The sequence below is a fragment of the Stegostoma tigrinum genome, chromosome 6 (genome assembly GCF_030684315.1).
Source record: "Stegostoma tigrinum isolate sSteTig4 chromosome 6, sSteTig4.hap1, whole genome shotgun sequence".
NCBI lineage: Eukaryota > Metazoa > Chordata > Chondrichthyes > Orectolobiformes > Stegostomatidae > Stegostoma > Stegostoma tigrinum.
The window spans coordinates 86509453-86517100 of record NC_081359.1 but is presented as its reverse complement, the minus strand read 5'-3'; positions in this window follow the sequence as shown (position 1 = coordinate 86517100).

Genomic DNA, 7648 nt, shown 5'->3' with positions numbered 1-7648 from the left:
GTTCACAGCAGACTTTGGAGAGATCTCATTACCAGAGCTACTCGTATCTTGGAGTGCCAACATTTCAGAGCCTTACGAATCTTAATAAATCTTAATTTATATTTTGGAAATCTATAATAATGAGTAGGGTAAGAGATTTTAAAATGTTTTTGTCAGATTTATACCTTGATTAATCTTTTAAAAAAGTATAAAACATAAGAATTAGGTTATCATAGAACAGTATTTAGAGTAGTAAGGCTGTTATTTTCTGGGTCTGCAGATTACAGTGCAGAGATGGCCTTTTGTATGTGATATGTTCTTCCTGTTGGACATGGAAGTTAGGAAAAAATTCAATGTTCCTGGATATCACGTCTGCAGGAAATGTGTTTGATTGCGAATCCTATTCAGTTACATGGTTCAGTTGAAACAGCAGATAGAGGCAACAAGGAGTTTACAGGAGCTGGGGGTGTAATGGACGGCAATTATGGGAAGGTAGAAAAGCCACAGACAAAGTCAAGTAGGTGGGTGAATGACAGGAAAGATAGGAGAGGTAAGCAGGTAGCGCAATAGTCTCCTGTGGCTATCTCCATCTCAAACAAATGTGCTGTTTTGGAAAACATAGATGGTGATAGACTCGCAGGTGAATATAGGACTGGCAGCCTGGTTTTTGGGACCCTAACTGGCTCTGCTGTAATGATGGCTCCAATTGTGAAAGGAACTGTCTAGTCAGAAACAGACAGACATAAGGTCTTAGAGTCTCTTATGAATAGTTGTTGCTGATTATCACCATGCCACCATCATGATATGATATCTGAGAATCAAGGAGTCATCATCATTGGTGTTCCATCGCAGATGAGGATGACTCTCTTCCACCCTCAGGCTGAGACCATAGGAGGCTCTATAGATCAGTTGACTACTACCTGCTCTGTTACTCTTGGAGCAGGTGGTGTTTGGGGAAGGGGTGGGTGTGGTATTGCTGTGGCAACATGCTCCTTTTGCTGTTTACACCTGGTTTCCATTTTTTCCAAATGGCAAATCTCAAGGTGCTCAACACCTTCCCAGATGCTCCTCCTCCACTTTGGACGGTCTTGCACCAGTGATTCCCAGGTGTCTGTGGGAACGCTGCACTTTGCCAATGAGTCCTTGAGGGTATCACTGAAGTGCTTCCTCTGTGCACCTGTGACTCACCTGTTATTTCGAAGCTAGGAGTAGAGCACCTGCCCGGGGAGTCTCGTGTGGGTCATGGGGATGATGAGCCCTGCCCATTGCAGCCAATGAAGTGTGGTCAGTGCCTCAATGCTGGCGATGTTGGGGATGAATCAAGGAGTGGTTTCTTTACCAATGGCCAGTGCTGCTCTGCCCTACAATTTTGTGCAGGTGCAGTGATAGGCTTTTCTTTTTACTTTCTGCAGGGTATTTACCTGATGAAGCAGAGCTCAGATATGGTATGGACAGAAAGTGCTGGAGAAACTCAGCAAGTCTGGCAGCATCTATGCAGGGACTAACAGAGTTAATGCTTCAAGCCCAGTATGGGTCTTCTTCACAACTCAGATAATGTGAGAACTAGATGCAGGTCATGTAGCACTGAAACAGTCAATATATGTTTGTTACAATGCTTGTTATCAACGTGCCTATATGTACTAGAATCACAGGCACCCCTGTGACTGGGACATTTAGATGCAAACTATATCATACCTCACTCAGTGAGCCATGCTTGAAGTGGGCCCAGTAGAGCAGAAACTGAGATCTTTATTCCATAAGGCACATACCTCGATAGGCTGATATCAGAAGTGTGTCGTTGAAAAGTTTCTTGCATACCAGTTGTGAGACATAACACAATATTATTAATCAATTTAATGTATTAATTATCAGAATTAAGCTCCACCAATTTTCATGGTGGGTATCAAACCTGCAACCTGAATTACTCCCTCTGGATTATTAATGCAACAATATGGTGGCTCAGTGGTTGGTACTGCAGCCTCACAGCTCCAGGGACCCGGGTTCAATTCCAGCCTCAAGCGACTGCCTGTGTGGAGTTTGCACATCCTCCCTGTGTCTGCATGGGTTTCCTCCCACAGTTCAAAGATGTGCAGGCTAGGTGGATTGGCCATGGTGAATTGCTTAGAGTGTCTGGGGATGTGCCTATGTGGGATACTCTGAGGATTAGTGTGGGCTTGTTGGGCCAAAGGGCCTGTTTCCATACTGTAGGGATTCTATTAACATTTCCACTACATCACTGTTGCCGCACTCTTCAAAGCTCAGTGTCTGATGGTGTCATTCATATGTGAATCTAACCTAGCTTAACATAAGTGATGCACAGTGTCACTGTGTCTAGCAGAAGCTGGAACTAGGATCAGAGAAGATGCCAAAACTGGGGCATTTTATTTTTGATGATATCACCTCCAGCATTGAGAGGAAAGCTGTGAACCTCTCCTCCTCTGGGTTTCCACCCATTTCCTCCAACCAGGAATGCCAACCATAGGCCTCTCCCAAATATTTGCTATCTGTGGCCAAAATAATCCCTTATTGCATTGCTATGCTCACCAAAATCTCACTCCAACCTGTCAGGAATAAGGCTGGAGTTCCACTGTGGACTGGACAAGTGTCTTACTTAATAAATGGAAATGAACATGGAAACGATTATCTCTAACACCAATTTCTAACTGGCACAGCAACTCAAGATTGTTGCTTGGGCCTGTATCCCACCTAATTACACTCACTTCCACTGCTGTCACACACAAATAGTGAGGCTACAATTGCGGCTAAGGGACTTGGTATGCAAGGTGCAAATTGTGGGGAATAACAGTTTTGTAACTTTGAGTTCTGTGAGCATTTACCTAGTCTTTTACCAAATGGTCAAACAGCAGAGTTGCACGTCGGAGAGGGAAATAGCACAATTGGAGCCCACTTTCAACTATTTATCCAGATGACAAGGAGACTTACGATTTCTTCAGTTTAAAATTTCTAGCAAAATTGTGAAGGTGACGTGTTTCAGTTCACCCAGGAAATGTAAGTTGCTGCAGCAATATGCATTTTTATACATGTAAATGGGAGTCTGGAGCTAGGGGTTGTGATTGTGGGGGCTCTGACTTCTTTTCTAATCTCTGACTGATGAGGAGTCTCTCCCACTATTACTATGTGTGTGCTGGGAAGGATTTACTGAACAGTCATCTAGACTTGAAACAGCTCCTCACAGACCGTGTCAGCTCCTTGCAAACCACGTTAGGGAACTGGAGCTGGAGCTGAATGAACTCTGGATCATTCAGGAGGCTGAGCGGGGTGATAGAGAGGAGTTACACGGAGGTGGTCACACCCATGTTACAGGAAAAAAGTATCAGAGATAATGGGAACTGCAGATGCTGGAGATTCCAAGATAATAAAATGTGAGGCTGGATGAACACAGCAGGCCAAGCAGCATCTCAGGAGCACAAAAGCTGACGTTTCGGGCCTAGACCCTTCATCAGAGAGCTCTGATGAAGGGTCTAGGCCCGAAACGTCAGCTTTTGTGCTCCTGAGATGCTGCTTGGCCTGCTGTGTTCATCCAGCCTCACATTTTATTACACAGGAAAAAAGTAGCTGGCTGACTATCAGGAGGGGGAAAGGGAATAGGCAGACAGTACTGGGTCCCCTGTGACCATTCCCCTCAACAATAAGTATACTGCTTTGGATACTGTTGGGGAGGGCAACCTACCAGGGGAAAGCCATAGCAGCCAGGTCTCTGGCACTGAGCCTGGCTCTGTGGCTCTGAAGGGAAGGGGGGAGAGTAGGAGAGTAGTAGTGATAGGAGATTCACTGGTATGGGGAACATACGGAAGATTCTGTGGTACTGAGACAGACTATGTTGCCTCTCGGGTGCCAGGGTCACGGATGTCTCAGATTGAGTCTTCAGGGTTCTTAAGGGGGAGAGACAGCAGCCGGAAACTGTGGTACACATCGGTGCCAATGACATAGCTAGGGAGCGGGATGAAGGCCTGAAAAGTGATTGCAGGAAGTTAGAATGGAAGCTGAAAGCCAGGATGAGTAGAGTAGTAATCTCAGGATTACTACTGGTACCACGGGCTAGTGAGGCTAGAAACAGACAGAGAGAGTGCAGCTGAACAGATGGCTACAGACCTGATGTAGGAGGGAGGGCCTCAGGTTTGTGGGTCATTGGGATGCCTTCTGGGGAAGGTGGAACCTGTACAGGAAGGATGGGTTGCACCTGAACTGGAGGGGCATCAATATCCTGGGTGGGAGATTTGCTAGAGCTCTTTGGGAGGGTTTGAACTAGTTTGGCAGAGGGATGGGAGCCTAGCTACAGATCAGGGGATGGGGTAGCCAGTGTACAGACAGATAGAGCAAGTAGAGAGTCTATGAGGAAGGATAAGCAGTTAATAGGGCAAAGTGGCAATCAGTGCGATGGGTTGAAGTGTGTCTACTTCAATGGAAGAAGTGCCAGGAATAAGGGTGACGAACTTAGAGCATGGATCAGTACTTGGCACTATGATATTGTGGCCATTATGGAGACTTCACTAACAGAGGGGCAGGAATGGTTGTTGGATGTCACTGGGGTTAGATGTTTCAAAAGAAATAGGGAGGGAGGTAAAAGAGGTGGGGGAGTGGCATTGCTAATCAGGGATGATACCACTGCTGCAGAAAGGGAGGTCGTGGAAGAGGGTTTCTGCACTGAGTCAGTATGGGGTGGAAGTCAGTAACAGGAAAGGAGCAGTCACTTTATTGGGAGCTTTCTATAGACAACCTCCTAACAGCAACAGAGACACTGAGGAACAGATTGTGAGGCAGATTTTGGAAATGTGTAGAAGTAATAGGGTTGTTGTCATGGGCAACTTCAACTTCTCTAATGTAGACTGGAACCTCCTAAGTGCAAATAGTTTGGATGGAGCAGGTTTTGTCAGGTGTGGCCAGGAAGGATTTCTGAATCAATATGGAGATAGGCTGATGAGGGGGGGGCCATTTTGGATTTGGTGCTTGGCAACGAACCAGGTCAGGTGTCAGATCTCTCGGTGGGAGAACATTTCAGTGATAATGATCACTACTCCCTGACTTTCACTATAATCATGGAGAGGGATTGGAGCAGATGGTATGGGAAAGTATTTAATTATGGGAGGGGGAATTACAATGCTATTAGGCAAGAACTGTGGAGCATAAATTGGGATCAGATGTTCCCAGGGAAATGCACGATAGAAATGTGGAGGTTGTTTAGGGAGCAGTTGCTACAGGTACTGGGTAGGTTTGCCCCATTGAGGCAAGGAAAGGATGGTAAGGTGAAGGAACCTTGGATGACAAGACACGTGGAACACCTAGTCAAGAGGAAGAAGGAAGCTACTTTAGGTTGAGGAAGCAAGGATGGGACAGAGCTCTAGTGGTCTACAAGGTAGCCAGGAAGGAACTGAAGAATGGACTTAGGAGAGCTAGAAGGGGGTATGAGAAAACCTTGGTGGTAAGATCAAGGAAAACCCAAAGGCTTTCTTTACTTAAGTGAGGAACAAAGGGATGGCCAGAGTGAGGGTATCAGGGATAGTGGAGGGAACTTGTGTGTGGAGTCAGAGGACGTAGGGGATGTCCTTTACAAATACTTTGCTTCAGTATTCACTAGTGAGAGGAACCTTGACATTTGTGAGGACAGCATGAAACGGAAAGATATGCTAAAGCAGGTTGTTGTTAGGAAGGTGGATGTCTGAGAAATTTTGAAAAACATGAGACCAGATGGGATATACCCAAGGTTCTAATGAGAAGCGAGGGAAGAGATTGATGTCCCTTTGGTCTTTGTGTCCTCACCGTCCGCTGGAGTAGTGCCAGAAGATTGGAGGTTGGCAAATGTCATCCCCTTGTTCAATGAAGGGAATAAGGATAATCCTGGAAATTACAGACCGGTCAGTCGTACTTCTGTGGTGGGCAATTATTGGAGAGAATTCTGAGAGATAGTAGTTATGATGATTAGAAATAGTCAGCATGGCTTTGTGAGGGCATGTCATGCCTCACAAACCTAATTTAATTCTTTGGGGATGTGACAAAACACATCGATGAAGGTAGAGCAGTGGATGTGGTATATATTGAATTTTAGTAAGGCATTTGATAAGGTTCCACATGGTAGGCTCATTCAGAAAGTAAGGAGGCATAAAATTCAGGGAAATCTGGCTGTCTGGATACAAAACTGGCTGTCCAATAGAAGACAGATGGTAGCAGTGGATGGAAAATATTCAGCCTGGAACTTCGTGAACAGTGGAGTTCCGCAGGGACCTCTGCTCCTTGTGATCTTTATAAATGATTTGGATGAGGAAGTGGAAGGGTGGGTTAGCAAGTTTGCCAATGACACAAAGGTTGCTGGAGTTATGGACAGCATGGAGGGTGGTTGTAAGTGGCAACGGGATATTGACAGGATGCAGAGCTGGGCAAAGAAGGGGCAGATGAAATTCAACCCAGAAAAGTGTGAAGTGATTCATTTTGTAAGGTCGAATTTGAATGCAGAATACAGGATTAATGGCAGGATTCTCGGCAGTGTGAAGGAACAGAGGGATCATGGGGTCCACATCCTTATCCCTCAAAGTTGCTACCCAAGTTGACAGTTTTAAAGAAGGCGTATGGTGTCTTGGCTTTCATTGGCAGGGGAATTGAGTTTAAGAGCTGTGAGGTTATGCTGCAGCTCTATCAAACTCTGGTTAGACCACACTTGGAATATTGTGTTCAGTTCTGGTCACCTCATTACAGGACAAATGTGGAAGCTTCAGAGATGGTGCTCGGGAGATTTACCAAGAAGTTGCCTGGACTGGCGGGTACATCTTATGAGGAAAGATTGAGGGAGCTAGGGCTTTTCTCATTGGAGTGAAGAAGGATGCGAGGTGACTTGATAGAGGTATACAAGATGATGAGAGACATAGATAGAGTAGATGGCCAAACACTTTTTTCTTGGCTGGAAATGACTATTATGAGGGGACATAATTTTAAGGTGATTGGAGGAAGGATAGGGGAGATGTCAGAAGTATGTTCTTCACACAGAGAGTGGTGGGCAAGTGGAATGCACTGCTGGCAGTGGTAGTGGAGTCAGATACTTTAGAGACTTTTAAGCGACTCTTGGATAGGCACACGGAGGATAGTAAAATGTAGGATATGCAGGGTAGATTGATCTTAGTAGGATAATAGGTCGGCGCAACATCGTTGGCTGTGCGGTACTGTTCAATGCTCTGTGTTCTATGTTAGCATCTTTCTATCCATGGATACCGCCTGACCTGTTGTGATGTCCAGCATATTTTGTTTTCAGTTGGTATTCTAACTGTTTGGTTGTGTTGTGGCTGAGTAGAGTGAGAAACAACTTTTTCACACAGCAGGTAGTTAGGGTTTGGAATTCACTGTGTGGTGGAAGAAAATTCAATTGAGGCATTCAAGAGACTATTGGATGACTAATTGGATAGTAAATGTATGGGGATAAAGCAAAAGATTGGCACTAGATAATGATGCATGTTTGAAAAGTTGTGTAGGCATGATGGGCTGAATTGCCTCCTTCTTCACTGTAACAGTACACTATAACAAGCTGAACATTTCTGTTATGATAACAGAGAAATTTTTTAAGGGAGTAATACTGTCGGATTATGAAGGCACATTATTCAGTGTTTTATGTTGAATGTACACAGCATGTGGTTGTATAATGTGATCCACCAAGGGATTTCTCAAA